The sequence below is a fragment of the Ailuropoda melanoleuca genome, chromosome 16 (genome assembly GCF_002007445.2).
Source record: "Ailuropoda melanoleuca isolate Jingjing chromosome 16, ASM200744v2, whole genome shotgun sequence".
In the NCBI taxonomy this organism is placed as follows: Eukaryota; Metazoa; Chordata; class Mammalia; order Carnivora; family Ursidae; genus Ailuropoda; species Ailuropoda melanoleuca.
The window spans coordinates 56540676-56555807 of NC_048233.1; the positions used below are offsets into that span (position 1 = coordinate 56540676).

The window sequence follows — 15132 nt, forward strand, 5'->3', positions numbered from 1 at the left end:
GTACAAGTGCACACCACATGAGCAGATGGAAATGCAATTAAGACAGATGTGATGACAGCTCATTCACAGACTCTGATGCTTTAGAACCCCAGTACTAGTCTAAAAGCACAGCTCACAGCAGGCACAACACAAGAAGAAGCAAATATGGGCATAAGGTTGGTGTGAGCTGCAGGTCTTTCCAGATTTTGAAAGTGAAATGGCACTAGTGATTTTTAAATCCTACCTCTATTCGTAACTCCTTCAAGTAGTGCATATGTTTTACGTTGTCGAGCATCATTAGAAGAATATAAAGGCAGGATCATGGACCATGTATACACTCTAAGTCCAACCTAAGATAAATCAGAATGAGGGAGTGACCAAGTCTTTGGTTTTCAGAGTGTGAGTTGTTGGATCCATGCTGTGTGAAGATACTAAATTTGTGCTTTGGCCAGTCAATTACTGTTGCTTGTCTCCGTCCTCCCTCAGGAAAACCCTTGGCCTTAGGCATTACTTTCAACATTAAAAATTGCTAAGTAGTCCTTCTGGTTGTAAATTGCAGGCAAATGTATCAAAATAAACATCCTCATGGGTCAAAGGTGGCAAAGCTGCAGCCACTTTGGTGTCACGTTTGGGGTCGTATTCTCCACCTTCTTATTATTTGGGACACAGTTGCAAGAAGGTGAAGACTAGCACAGAGCCTATGCTCAGGTAAAGAGCTTGACCCACCCGTACCTCATTAGAACCGTGTAGCATTGGGCAAGTCTCTTGACCTTCTGAGTGTCAGGTAGGTTTACTTGTTTGTTAAATAAGAACACCTTGCTAGCTATCTCACAGGGTTGGCAGGAAGCTTGTATAAGAGAATAACTGTGAAAGTTTAACTGTTTTGTATAAGAGAATAACTGTGAAAAAAATAACTGTGAAAGTTTGACTGTTTTCTTCTGGAGAATTTGCACTCTAACACCTGCCAGGGATTAATAATAATAATTAATAATAGAAATAATAATGATAGAAATAATATTTAATAATAGAAATAATAATTAATAATAGAAAGACCAACCTGCAGATATTGCAGAAGAGCATTAGCAATGGGAGGGCATAAGATAAGACAGAGAGATTCCTCCCCCCCCCAAATTAAAATCTAGTCATTTCTTCCTCTCATTCTGCAGTGATTTTAAAGTTTAATGTGCATTAAGACTCTTCTGGGGATAATGCTAAAATGTAGGTTCCTGGGCCATGTTACCAGAGACTCTGATTCACCAAGTCTGGACAGGAACCAGGATTCTGATTTAATATTTAATACCTAAGGTAATTCTGAAGGTGATTTGAAGACTCCAGTGTGAGAAATCTGAAATAAACCCTTCATCTCTGGTACTGACTTTCCCACCAGATCAGTCACAGGTGATTTGGGAACAAGGACCAAAATTCATATGGTAATTTCTGCAGACTCAGAGTTGGAGCGGGCAGTAGGTAGACTAATGCTTTCAGCTGAAAATGGTGCTTCTCATGTGTTCTCCTAGTTAACCAGGCAAATGTGGCAAAGATCAACAGTTCTCCAGCAATAGCTGTTCTCTGTGTTCTGAAACAATAATCCATTTTCATTTAAGCAAACTGATACCCAGAATAAACATTTCCCAGCTTCCTTTGCAGCTTGCTGGGGCCATGTGCCTAATTTCTGTCTATTGTTCTATGAACAGAAGAGATGTGGGCACCTTTCAGATTGTATCCATAAAGGAAGAGCTTTTACTCTCCTCTTTTTCTTTCCCTCTTCTCGGATGATGGAATGTGGATATAGAGGTGAGGACCAAACAGGCAAGGGCAACACCAGGGAGGTGGTAACACATCTAGTGAGAAGGAGTCTGGCTCTCAACACCTTCAAAGAATAGAGTCACAACATTTTGACTTTATCTCAGAAATGTCAGAGAAAGAGAGAAATTTCTATCCTATTTAAGATTCTACTATTCTGAATGTCTTTCACACAGAACTAAACCCAGTTTGTTCTAACTAATAAAAGTATCAAATACACTGAACATTATATCAAAAATTAATGGTGTACTATACATTGGTGCATTGAATTTAAATTTTTTAAAAAGCATCAGATACACACCCAGGATTGGAACAGTGCAATGTTATAATGTGAAGTGCACAGCCTCTCTGTAACAAAATGGGCATTCCAGCACCAGGAAGCTAGTAGAAGAAACACAAGAGATAAATACGCATGTGAGATGCATGGTGAAATGCCTGCAGCTTTGTAAGTGAACGGTTCTGTATTTATTTTTATTATTAATGAGTTATTTATAAATCATTAGTTGTGATGGTAAGCCATCGACTCTGTGATAAAGATAATTCCATGCTAAGATTGGTAGAGGGTCTTAGGGGGAAAAAAAAATCTACCTCCAATTCTAAGCTTTAAGAGAGACTCCTCAAATGAACTCCACTCCAAAAAGCCTTGAGTGGAGAACATGAGCCGAGTGTGCATTTGGCATCAGAACCCTGATGAGCTGGGGAGGAAGCATAATTGCCAGTCAAATGGGCAGTGTTGAGTTCCAAGGCCCTTACACCATACCAAGGGAGTGCCTGTGAAGGTGGGTTGTAGTAAGGTTATTTAGATGACTGATTTATTATTCATGAGGTGTAGATAGTGGAAGGTTTATGTTAAAGGCTTTTTGAATCATATTCAGGAAAAACAGGCCTGTCACAGAACTGCAGCCAGAAAGATTTGTGGGTGTGCTTTTACCATATTGGAGAGGGCTGCTTAGCAATGATATTGGAGCAGTATATGCAGGTAGCCAGGTGCTAGTCAGATCATCTGTAATAGTTAAAATCACTCAGGGTATGGTGGTGGTGGTGAAGGAATCGGAGCAGTTCTCTTCAAACCTTTGTCAGTGACATGAACTAGACAAGGCTTTATGTACCCGTGAGGGTACAACCAGGAATGGAATACCCGTTAGACTGATCTGTATAAACCCCAGGTAAAAAGTGCTTCTCAGCCTTGAGTGGGCGGCAGAATAGCCAGGGCCCGCCCTCAGAGCTTCTGACTGGGTAAGTTAGGGACAGTTTGGGGCCTACAGATTTATATTTCTAGTAAATACCCAGGTGATGCTTGTGTTGCTGGTCCAGAAAACATATTTTGAGATCCATTGGCTTATCGGAAGTTCCTGATCGAGTTTGGTGCATAGAAACACATTTATTTCTGTGTTGATATCAAGGTTGTAGGGTTCCCTTCATTCTCTGTACATATAGAAGTTAGATTGTGAAATCATAGATGGTGAAGACAACATCTTGTTTGTTATGGTAACTCAGACTTTGTCCAGTGCTGGGCCTTTCTTAGCTGCTTCATGTTTTTGTGTTTTGTTTTGCTTTGTTTTGTTTTGTTTTTGTTTTTGTCTTTGAAAAGAAGTTTCCCTGCCTTCCTTCTCCCTTACTTTGGTACCATCCTAGGCAGCAATATGTCCTTTCAGATGTATCCATGTTGTAGAAAGTGCTTTGTACAGCATGGCAATCACTGCTTCACAGGAGAGAATTTTTCCTAAGCCAAGTTGTTAGACACTTTGGGGTGGGAGACAGAGATATGGTTTTTATAAGCCTGAGCCATGGATACAGGAGAGCCGATGGAGGTCAAAACCTGGATGTGAATCTTGGCTTTGTTTCTTGTTTGCCACCTGAACTTAAGAGATTCACCTAATCTAAGTTTCGTGACTTTACTGTTACATGGGTTTAATCCTTTGGCGTACTCATAACGTCCGTTGTGATTTGTCCAGTCTTCAATGAGTTAATGCATTTCAATGTGTTAATGCATTTAAAGTTCAATTACATTGCTTTTCAATTAACTGCGATATTTTGGTGATAGTTTAAGGGAAATAAAAGTTATTCTTGGAGAAAGATATTTAGCAATAATGAAAAGAAGGGGCTGAGTATTAGCAAAAAAAAAGGGGGGTTAGAACATGTATCTTAGCAAGAGCAGTCTATGCAATGGGAAAAAAAATAATGCTTGATCTCTGACATCTCTGTGGACAGAATGGGTGAGTCTTGTGTAAGGGGAACCAATAGCATGCTTTTGCATGAGCTCTTCAAGGCCAAAACTGAGGCACTTGACTATGTAGTTGGGAGAAAAATGAGGAGTAACTAGAAAAAGTGGAAAGTAACTTGATTTTAAAACCAAATGCTTCAAATATTCAGAAAAAGGTAAATAGTATTTACCCAAAATACATATTCTCTTTTGCTGGGACCACTCTATTAGAAGCAGGGGTCAAAACTTTGAGTCATAAAACAAAAATAGCCACTTAAAATTCCAATGTAAATATAAAGTGGAAAAAATGTTTGCTGACATGAATGATATCTACAATAAAGCAAAGTGCTTCTACAGGCATATTGGAAGTTCAGTGAGCAGTTTTTATGAAAAGTTTGTAAAGACTGCAGAAGATAAATAAAATCAATTGTATACATTTTACTTATTTAAAATGAGTATATTTGTGAAAATATGTCAAGTTGAAGAATTACTAATATTCTCTTTTTAATGTGCTTGTTATTTTTTAGTTACTTTAACAAACAATAGAAAGGATATTTACAGCTTAATTTCTGATCTCTGTTTCACAGTCCATTATTTCAGTAAATCTTAAGTTCTTAATTATTAAACTGCTACTTTAGGACCCTTCAAAGAGCTCTCTGTGACTAAAGCCACTTTATCAAAGTTAAAGTAGTTTTATTGTAAAGCTGTTTTTAAAAAATATCTTTATTAACATCCATCTCTTTATGCAATCATACTGATATTATTCCTTAAAAAACATATATTTTACAGGGGAGATCCAATATACTTGGTTTAAATGCTAAATATACCAATTACCTCGGTAGTCTATTATATCGTAGATTTAAGGACAGATATTGTTTTGTTTTTAATAGTTTTGAACAGGTTTGTTTATTTTAGTAATTTTATATTTTAGAGTAGTTTTAAGATTATATCAAAACTGAGTGGAAAGTACACAGTGCCCATACACCCTATGTCCTCATAGATCCACGGTCTCCTTCACCATCAACACCCTACACTAAAGTGGTACATTTGTTGAAATTGATGAACCTGCATTGACCCTCATTATCATCCGAAGGCCATAGCTTACATTAGGGTTCACTCATGTTGTATGTTCTATGGATATTGACAAATGTATAATAGAATGTATCCACCATTATGGTCTCATAGAGATTAGTTTCATTGCCCTAAAAATCCTTTGTGGTCTATCTATTCATCTCCTTCATTAGAGCCCCTAGCAAGCAATGAACTTTTTTCTGTCTCCACAATTTTTTTTCTTTTTCAGAATACTGTAATGTTGGAATCTTATCGTATATAGCCTTTTCAGATTGACTCCTTATACTTAGTGATGTGCATTTAATTTGACTTTTGTTTTTCATGGCCTGATAGCTTTTTTTTTTTTTATTGCTGAACAATACTCCATTTTCTGGATATAATGCAGTTTATTCATTGATTCACCTACTGAAGAACACCTGGTCACGTCCAAGCTCTGCAATTATGATGCTATAAGCATCCTTGTGCAGGTCTTATGTGAATGTAAATTTTGAACTTCTTTGAGTAAATACAAAGGCCATTATTGCTGGATCGTATGGTAAGAGCATATGTAGTTTTATAAGAAACTGCCAAACCATCTTCCAAAGTGGCTATACCATTCTGTAATCTCACCAGCGGTAAATGAGAAGTCCTGTTGTTCCATATCCTTAAAGCACTTGGTGTTGTCAGTGTTTTGAATTTTTGTCATTCTAATAGATGTGTAGTGGTATCTCGTTGCTGTTTTAATTTTCGATTCCCTAATGACACATCATGTGGAGCCTCCAGTATTGTATGTTAGCACCTTTCTGTACCCACCATACATGGTTTACAGGAGCACTTATTTAATATTTGAAGAACAAATGAATAAATGACAAAATGAATGAAATCAAAACCAGAGTTCTGGCTTTAACGGTGAAATTTCTCCTACCATTAGAGGCCAAACCTGAAATGGAGAGAGACAACTTTGCCATGAAATCCTTTAGCAGCATTATATGAGCCAGCTGCCTCCTCCATAGCATTCAGAAGGCACTCTAAACACAGATGTTTCCTCCAAGATCAAAATACTCATTCACATGCAAAAAATTCACAGTGACATAATTTCCTTTCGAAGGCGAAAGTCTACAGCACCACCAGTCACTCTTCTCTCAGCATGCCCAATCACTTGGAGTGCAATTGCTGTAGCAGGATTATTAAGTTTTAAATAACTAGAAAAGGATACTGGCAAAATACTTGCTATTTAAGGTTTATGAGCACACTTTCAGATAAGACTGAGCAAATTTGTGCTTAAGAAAATGGCGGCAGCAGATGCATTTGGCCCTAAATAAGCATGTTGTGATTTAAGCATCAAACTTTCTTCAGGAATTTCTGTTGATGTGTCTGAACTTCTTTAGGTTAATAGAAAACACTAAGCAGTTATTGTTACCAGCAGTATTAGCCAGGCTCAACCATGGTTTGTGCAGATATCCAGAAGAAACAATCTAACCAGTGCTAAGATCTTAGTGCAGCTCAGTTTGCTCTATTCACTAAGTCAGGTAGAATCCAGATTTTCTGTAACAAAAACTGTAACTTCTAGAGCGGGGAATGATAGTAATCATACGGTTGCCTCAAAACCAGCATTTGAATCAGTGCACATGAGGCCCAACTATGGCTATAGACTCCCAGAGTAGAAATTCTCTTTTTATTTTTGCATATACCTATGAAATAGACACATCTACCTAATGTTTGAAAGAAAGGAAAACTTCCCATCTTCAATATTTCTCCTGATGTACCTATATTAAAGCACTTGGGCTTTCTATCTGTAAATACTTTTTTTTTCCATCCTTATTCCAGAAGCCACAATTCAAACTTTATTTTTGTGGGGAGGGGAGCTTAAAATAGTACTTAACCTATAACATGCTGGACCTCATGGGAGAATTATGCTTTTCATACATTGTAGACTGTCCCATATAAAATTGCATAGTAGTTTTAGACAAAAGCCTTTCAATTAAAACCTTCCTAGCCAAACATATTCTTATTTAAGAAATATGACTGCTGTTTTTTGTTTGTTTGTTTGTTAGCCAGACCCAAAATTGAGTCCAGGTCTAAGGATTATTATGACTCAGCTATGGATATGAAAGAAACATGTAATTTGAGAATTATCAGAATACAAATAAATGAAATCCATCCCTTATATATTTCTCTATGACATAACTACAGGCTTTGAGTTTAATATCCAGTACAAACTTTATTAGGTTCATACTCTATAAAGAGCATTTTATCTGACGTTGAAGAAGAAAATGACCCCCCCAAAAAATAAAAAACAAAAAACCTCAGTCACTTGAAAAGAAAAAGGATGCATGTATAGTCATTGAAATAATTTAAAATAAAAATAAAGCTACTCGGGGTGGCGGGGGGCGGCGAACTCTTGTCTGAACGAATTCTGTCTCAGCATAATCTGAGGATTTAACTTAGAATTTCATACAAATAAAAAGGTGTGAGTGAATGTGTTTTGTGTGTGTGTGAGAGAGAAAGAGTGTGTGTATGTGTGTGTGTGTGGTTAAGAGACATGGATAAAAGATTGACAGTCTGAAATATATGTCTAATAGGAGTTCTTGAAAAAGAGAATAGAGAGAGTAATACAGGTGCAACATTAAGTCCGAACATATATTTTGTAATGAAGACAACCATATGTATTGGGTAACTTACCTACGTTGTGACAGAATGGGAAGAATCAAGAAGGCTCCAAGGTTCTTAGAGTGAACAGTCAGAAAGATGACATTAACTAAGAAGGGGAAGACTGTAGGTGAAGGAGGATGGGAAAAAGACTGCACTAGTTTTGGATACCTGAGATTTGAGATGACTACATGTGATGGATGAGGTAGCGATGGGAGTTGAGAAGAGAGATCAAGCCAGGAGATAAAATTTGGTAAACCTTGCCAAAGACTTTGTTTAAAGCCATGATCTGATCGTGAATGAGATTATCGAGGTAGTGAGGGCAAAGAGAAAATGTCGAAGTACTCAGCCAGGAGTTACTCCAGAGTTGAGATGTCAGAGAAGCACTGGGGGTTGGCAAAAAGCCTTTGAGGGAGAATTTTAGACAGGAAGGGCGGGGGGAGAAAATGCAAGAGTGAGCCGTTTCACAAAACAAGTGGGAAAAAAGAAAACAACAACTATTTAAAGGAGAGGGAATGATCGACTGTCAAATGCTGGTAATAAAACAAGAAAAACAAGAACCAAGAATTGTCCCATGGATTTAGCAGCAATGAGAGCATTACACAAAGTTAGCACACATTTGTTAAAAGTGCATGTATTGTTTATGGATACATATATATACGGAATTCTAGATCAAATTTAGGCTGAGGGCATAGAAGAAAACTAGATCTTTTTCACTGTAACAAGACACATCCCTTATTAGTGGAGTCAGATTTATGGTATTGTTTTAAAAAAGTCTTTATTCTCTTAATGACCCAATCGATTCAATGTATAAGACCATCAACAGGTCTAATTTACATAAGCTTGGAGCACAAAAGCCAATGGTAAGCCTTTTCTTACTGCCATACCTGGTGGGTATTTTTCAGCAATCTTGAGGGGAAAAAAGAAACCCCAGGATTAAATAAATTATCTGCCTTTGAAATTTATAAGTTAAAATTTATTGTCTGGCTTGAACTACAACATCAGAGCTTCACTAATACTATGTTAAAAAGGAATTGCTGACAGCAGTCAATATTTGGCAAGCTTCAATTAAATCATAAATAATAAACTAGGTCCAAATTTATTCTTATAAACAAGCATTAATGACCTTTAGTCATCATTTGTGCAATGGTGACTGACTAGCAAAGACTGAACAAAACAATTTTTAAAGTTAATAGCATTATCTTTAAATGACAGAGCTTTGATATGTCTTATGCAGTTGTACCATTTTTATTTCAGCATGGAAATATGTTCTAACACTTTTTTTTTTTTTTTTTTTTTTTTTTTTTTTTTTTTTATCCTGGGCCTAAGGAAATGTTAGTAAAACTCTGGGGAAAAAAAAGCAAGAAAAGAATTCAGTTATCCCACAAATTTAAAGGCAAGAGAAAAGGAGATCTCCTCTCAATTGTTGTAGTTACTCAACTGTGTTCTTAGGATGGAATGACTTTCTTGGGCTAGGCATTCCCAGCAGTATTGCAAAGACAGGGGTGGTAGGTGTTCAAGTCTTAACTGGGCAGAGCTGTGGATATTCACGGAAGTAATTAAAAGTGGATTAACTCATCTTTCCTAAGGATTTCACAACAAATTTACTTTGTCCTACTGCTCTAGGCGTGAAGTTATTTTATAAACCGTGCTTTATTGTATTACCTGTTGGAGTTGGATTGATTGTTAAAAATGCATGCATCTGGAATTAAAAATTCAAGGACAAATTTCATGTTTATGTACATTTTGGTTGTTGTCTATTGCTCATTAGTAATCCAGGACTTACTTTCTTTCTCTATCTTCCTTCATGCCTTCCTGCTTCCTGCCTTCTTGCTTTCCTTTCTTTCTCTCCTCCCCCCCTTCTTTATTTCTCTATAAGCAAAGGAGAATTTGTAAAAAACTATACAGCATGCTGGAGAAGAACATGTTTTTCGGTGAGTGTTAGACCTGGACTAATCCCAGCTTCGGCATTTCTAAAGTGGAGATAATTAGGGGCACCTGGGTGGCTCAGTCAGTTTAGTGTCTGACTCTTGATTTTGGCTCAGGTAATGATCTCAGGGTCATGAGATGGAGCCCCAGAGTTGGGCTCTGCACTGAGCATGGAGCCTGCTTAAGATTCTCTCTCTTGTTCTCCCTCTGCCTCTCCCCACCAACCCCCTTCCCCCCACCTCCTCTCCCATTCATGCTTTGTCTCTGTCTCTCTCCCAAAGAAAATAAATAAAAAAATAAATAAATAAATAAATAAATAAATAATTTTTTAAAATGGCGACAATTAAGAATTTCTGCCTATAGGGCTCCTGTGAGGATTCAATGAAATAACTTACATAAAGTACTTTGTATAATAGCTGGCACAAACCAAGCATTCAACAAATGATAGCTTAAACACAAATATTCTCAGCATCCAATTATTTTTCCAGATTTACTTTGAGGTATAATTGACGTATAACATTGTCTAAGTTTAAGATGTATTCCATGTTGACGTGATACATTTATATATTGCAATTAATTACTGTCATACCTTTAGCTAATACCTCCATCTTGTCACATAATTACCATTTCTTTTTGGTGGTTAGAACATTTAAGATCTTTCTTTAGCAACTTTCAAGCATATGAAACAGTCTTACCTACTATAGCTACAATATTGTACATTAGGTCCCTAGAACTTATCTTCTAACTGGAAATTTGTACCATTTGGCCAACATCACCCCATTTCCCACCCTCCCTCCCCCAAGTCTTGGTAACCAGTATTCTATTCTCTGATTCTGTAAATTTAGCTTTTCAGATTCCACATATAAGAGATACCATAGAGTATTTGTCTTTCTCTGACTTAGCGTAATGCCTTCAGTGGCCATCTATGTTGTTGCAAATGGCCGTATTTTCTTCCTTCTTATGGGTGAATAATATTCCTGGTGTGTGTGTGTGTGTGTGTGTGTGTGTGTGTGTGTGTGTGTGTGTATCACATCTTCTTTATCCATATATTCACTGACAGACACTTAAGTTGTTTCTATGTCTTAGATATTGTGAATAATGGTGCAATAAACACGGGAATGCAGACATCTTTTCAATATCCTGTTTTCATTTCCTTTGGATATATACGCAGGAGTAGGATTGCTGGATCATAGCATAATTCTATTTTTAATGTCTTGAGGAATTTCCATAGTGTTTTCCATGGTGGCTGTACAAATTTACATCCCCCCTGACAGTGCACCAGGGTTCTCTTTTCTCCACATCCTTGCCAACGTTTGTTTTCTCTTCTTGTCTTTTTGATGATAACCATTCTAACTGGAGTGATGTGACATCTCATTGTGGTTTTGCTTTGTTTTTTTCTGATAGCTAGTGATGTTGAACACCTTTTCATGTACTTGTTAGCCTTTCCTTTGTCCTCTTTGGAAAAATGTCTCTTCAGTTCCTCTGCCCGTGTTTTAATCAGATTTCGCTGTTATTATTGAGTTCTATGACTTTTTTATTCTCCCTATAGAATACTGCCTAAACTATAACTGCTAATAAAACTTAATGGAGGCAGACTTTAGATGTGTTACTGAATTTGAAATCCAAAATTAATTTTTCCTATTTTATTTTTCTAAAAAGTGAATCTGATCATGTGGCTTTCATGCTACACATTCATTGCTATGGCTTCAGTGGCATATGGGGCGCTCTGTGGCTAACCCCAATGCACCTCTTTAAGTCTCATCTTCCTGCTCTCTCACTGCTCACTGCTACTTTATGTACGATCCCACCAAGCATCTTGTAGTTCTAGTGCACCTACTCTCCCCTCTCTCCTGCCTCTTCCTGTTATTAAGCTGACTCCTTTAACACGGCTGAAGACAGCTCAGTGTTAACCCCCTGAGTAGCTGCCTCTCCACTGCCTTTGAGTGCTACTCTCAGCCTCCTTCATGGATTGCAAACTCCTTGAAAAGAGGTATTGTTTTAGCTCCATTCCTAGTACATAAAAACTTTTTATAAATGTTGACAAGAATATTAATGCTTTTTTCATAAAGTTATTTCTGGAGTGAATGACATTTCATATATTTAGCTACATTTTTAACCCATCAGAATGAGAGCTCTCTGATAAGGGAAGAGAGTTATCTTAATGACAGCAAAAGCAGGTTCCATCTGCAAGAGAATTGTCTATTTTAAAAGAAAAACAAGCCAGACATGGAAAGAAATAGCATTGAATGCAATGACTTCCACAATGAACTTATATTTATTGATAAATTAGAGCTCATTATCTAGAAATTTATCTGCCACCTCCTACAAAACATATATATATTTATATTTTATTTATATATAATATATATTTATATTTTATTTGTAATGCTGAAATCCTGAAGCTTCTAGAGTGTTGTTCTAATCATCAAAAAAGGTTTTCCTTCTTTATTTCTACAAGATGAACTGAGTTTTATTGAAATAGTAAGATCTAATATTTTTTGAGTGCTCACTTTGTGTGTCACTGTCATAAATGTTTTGCTTATATCATCTCATTTAATACAACTGCCCATTAAGTTGGTCATGATAGTTGCCTAATTGTGTGGATGAGAAAACAGAGGAATTATCAGAGTTTGCAAGATGCATCCAAAATTACAGAGCTTATAAAAAGTGGAATTCAAGTACAGTTTTTCTGCCTCAAGAACCCAGCAACTGTGCTATATTATATCCATACTATTTGAAAAGTGATCTTGTGGGTATGAGATGGGGCTAAGTGGACACAGAATATCTAATTAATTTGCTCAGTAAGTTGGAATGCCATGCAATTATCTCTTACTTGATACCAGAAAAAGTCATCAGCTCATACATATCCCTCATGTCCTCTCTCAATAGTAGGACAACAGTCCTTGAGATGCAAGAAATCTAAGAGATGGCCTAGATGTTCTCCATTATTTCAACATATGTTGACCCATATGTCTAGGGGTTAAATGATTTATACTAGATATTAGAGCTAGTTTGGTGCTAAGCTAAGAATAAAACTCTCACGAAACACTCTTACATTTTCTAATGAATTAGAACCAACTGCAATATCCCATCCTCTTCCTGAGTTAACCTCAATGAGGAAATCTATTATCACTTGCAAAACTTCTGTTACACCTGCTACCAATTTAGAATTGAAGCTGGCAAGGCCAACAACACTCAACTGGAGTATCTGCCATCACTTGGATCATAGCAAGGTTGTCTGGTGGCTTTATTTAAATGTTTATAGAATGATCCTTTCATTCACATCTACTCAATTTTAAATCTTTCTGTAAAAATATAAATCTTTATTAAAGTAGCAGTTAGTCTACATATAGATTAAATCATAACATATTTAAACAGGATGATTCAGAAAAAAATATTAATGAAAATATTTAGTTTCAAGTGTCTCTCTTGATAGCTACATTGTATTTTCACATAATTCAAGAGAATAGCTCTGTCTTTTTGACAAAAGATATTTCAGTTGTCTAAAGATGTGTATTTATATTATGATATAAATAGGCCTTTGGCCTTTTTTCTCCATTATCAATTTGAAACTATTTTATAGATAATTTTATCTCTCTCTATTTTGAAGTAAACTTTTGTCTACTGTGTGGCTTAGAACAAATAAAAAGGCCAAATACACATTTCTTATTTTCCCTACTTTCTCTGCAGGTAAGCTTTTCTAAATGGGAGGAAAAAATTCTCCCCTTTATTGACCTCTTTATCTCTTATTTTGAAACAAGAACTGTGGAATAACAGTCTTTAAATTTTAAGGAGTATCAATTGTAAGGTGACTTAACAACTTTCCCAAAGTGGGCGAACTGTAAATACTAAATGAGAAGTGCACAATGTTGTAGACCACATCCTGATTTCAGAAAGAGTAAGAAGTAAATTTTTTAAAAGTACATCTAATAACTAATAAAACAAACACTCATGATTTAAATTTCAGTCCAGATAATTTATAAAATGTAAAATCTGCTAATATTTTAGAGGCAAACTATTTATGTTACCTGTTACACCTAAACTATAGTGTTTTCCTTAATATGGGATATAAGATTTCCAATTACAAAAAGACTTATTTGAAAAAGCATGCCCGTTCTCTAGGCATTTTAAAAACACATTTAAATTGAAATAAATGTGGGTAGCGAACAGTCATATATAGTGGTTTCTGAACAATCAGTTTTAGGAAATTCTGAAATTGGAGCTACTTTCCACAGTTGGACATAGCAGTCTCTGGTTTTATTTTGAATACCACTGCAGGTGTTTTTACTTTTGGTTTACATTTAATTGCACTTTGGAGATAATAACACATTTTTTTGTTTACCTGGAAGCAGTGGTTTGTATATATTTTCGATCTAGAAAATAACATTATAAATGCATATACATAATTTATTATATTTGACAATCCTAAGTGGTCCCAGATTATGACTTTTACCATAAAAATTCATTGAGACCTCCTCATTACACCTTGTAAATAAGTGTAGTGATTTACAGTTGTCACAATAACTGTATTCTCTCTTACAGTCATAGATACCCCGTCTTACTTGATTCCTGCCTCCTTTCTGAGCCTTAGTTCCCAGACTTTATTTTGCTTGAAACAGTCACCATAAATTCATGTTTTGTTTGATTTGGCCATTATTGGTTTTTATTATTTGCGAACAATAATACCTTTTGATACCTAATTTCATTTGAAAGCACTGTGTAAAATCTAGACTCAGCAATTTTGGAATTTTTACATTTATAAATAGAATGATTATAGAGATACACTAGACTTACATCTCTTTCTGTTTTGTGGCCTAGAATATTTGGTGGGTTTGAGCTACCGTGTAAACTCTACTGCAAATGTGATGTTTTAAGTTCCCAAGTAAAAACTAAAACTAGATTAAGCAGATCTATGTATTAAGAAAGATATTATGTTACTATCAAATATGAGTTTGAGATTTATCCTATAGATAATGGGAAATATTAAATGACATTTTTAGGTGGGGCTGACATATATACAAGCTGCATTCCCAAGAAAGCCATAGGGACATTACTTTCTTGCTACCCTGAATCTGTACAGCATCCAGTTGGGAAGCATTCCCTAGATAGGTAAGAAGCAAGGCCTGCCTTCCATTTAGAAAAGGCAAAGTAGATGGCCTGCATCCTGATAAGTTATGGCACTAAGCATTAGATACAAGCATGGTTATTTTGATGTTCTTTGCTACTCTGAATCCTAAGGATGTGATAGAATTATGTGATTATGTAAGATAGGATGGACACAGAGATTTAAGTATGGTGTCAAGAGAGCTGAAGGGCTGGTGCTGGAAGCCTGTAATTGAAACACCCAGGAGCATACTAGCTTCAGGCAAGTATGAAGCAGGGAGGAAGGGCCAACACTATCACCAGGTTTCAGCATTTCTCTCTCCATACTCAGGTGTTCTTTTCCCTTGTAAGGTCATCTCAAAGAGGTTCTGACTTAGCGATGACTCTCAGCACCTTTTCCTTAATAATTCTTGAAA

General features: G+C 36.2%; 1 protein-coding gene across 3 annotated transcripts in view; it reads left to right on the top strand.

Moving 5' to 3' along the window:
* The window catches only part of LUZP2 (leucine zipper protein 2), a 466696-nt gene that overhangs the window by 325852 nt on the left and 125712 nt on the right, over positions 1–15132 (top strand). The window lies entirely within an intron of this gene.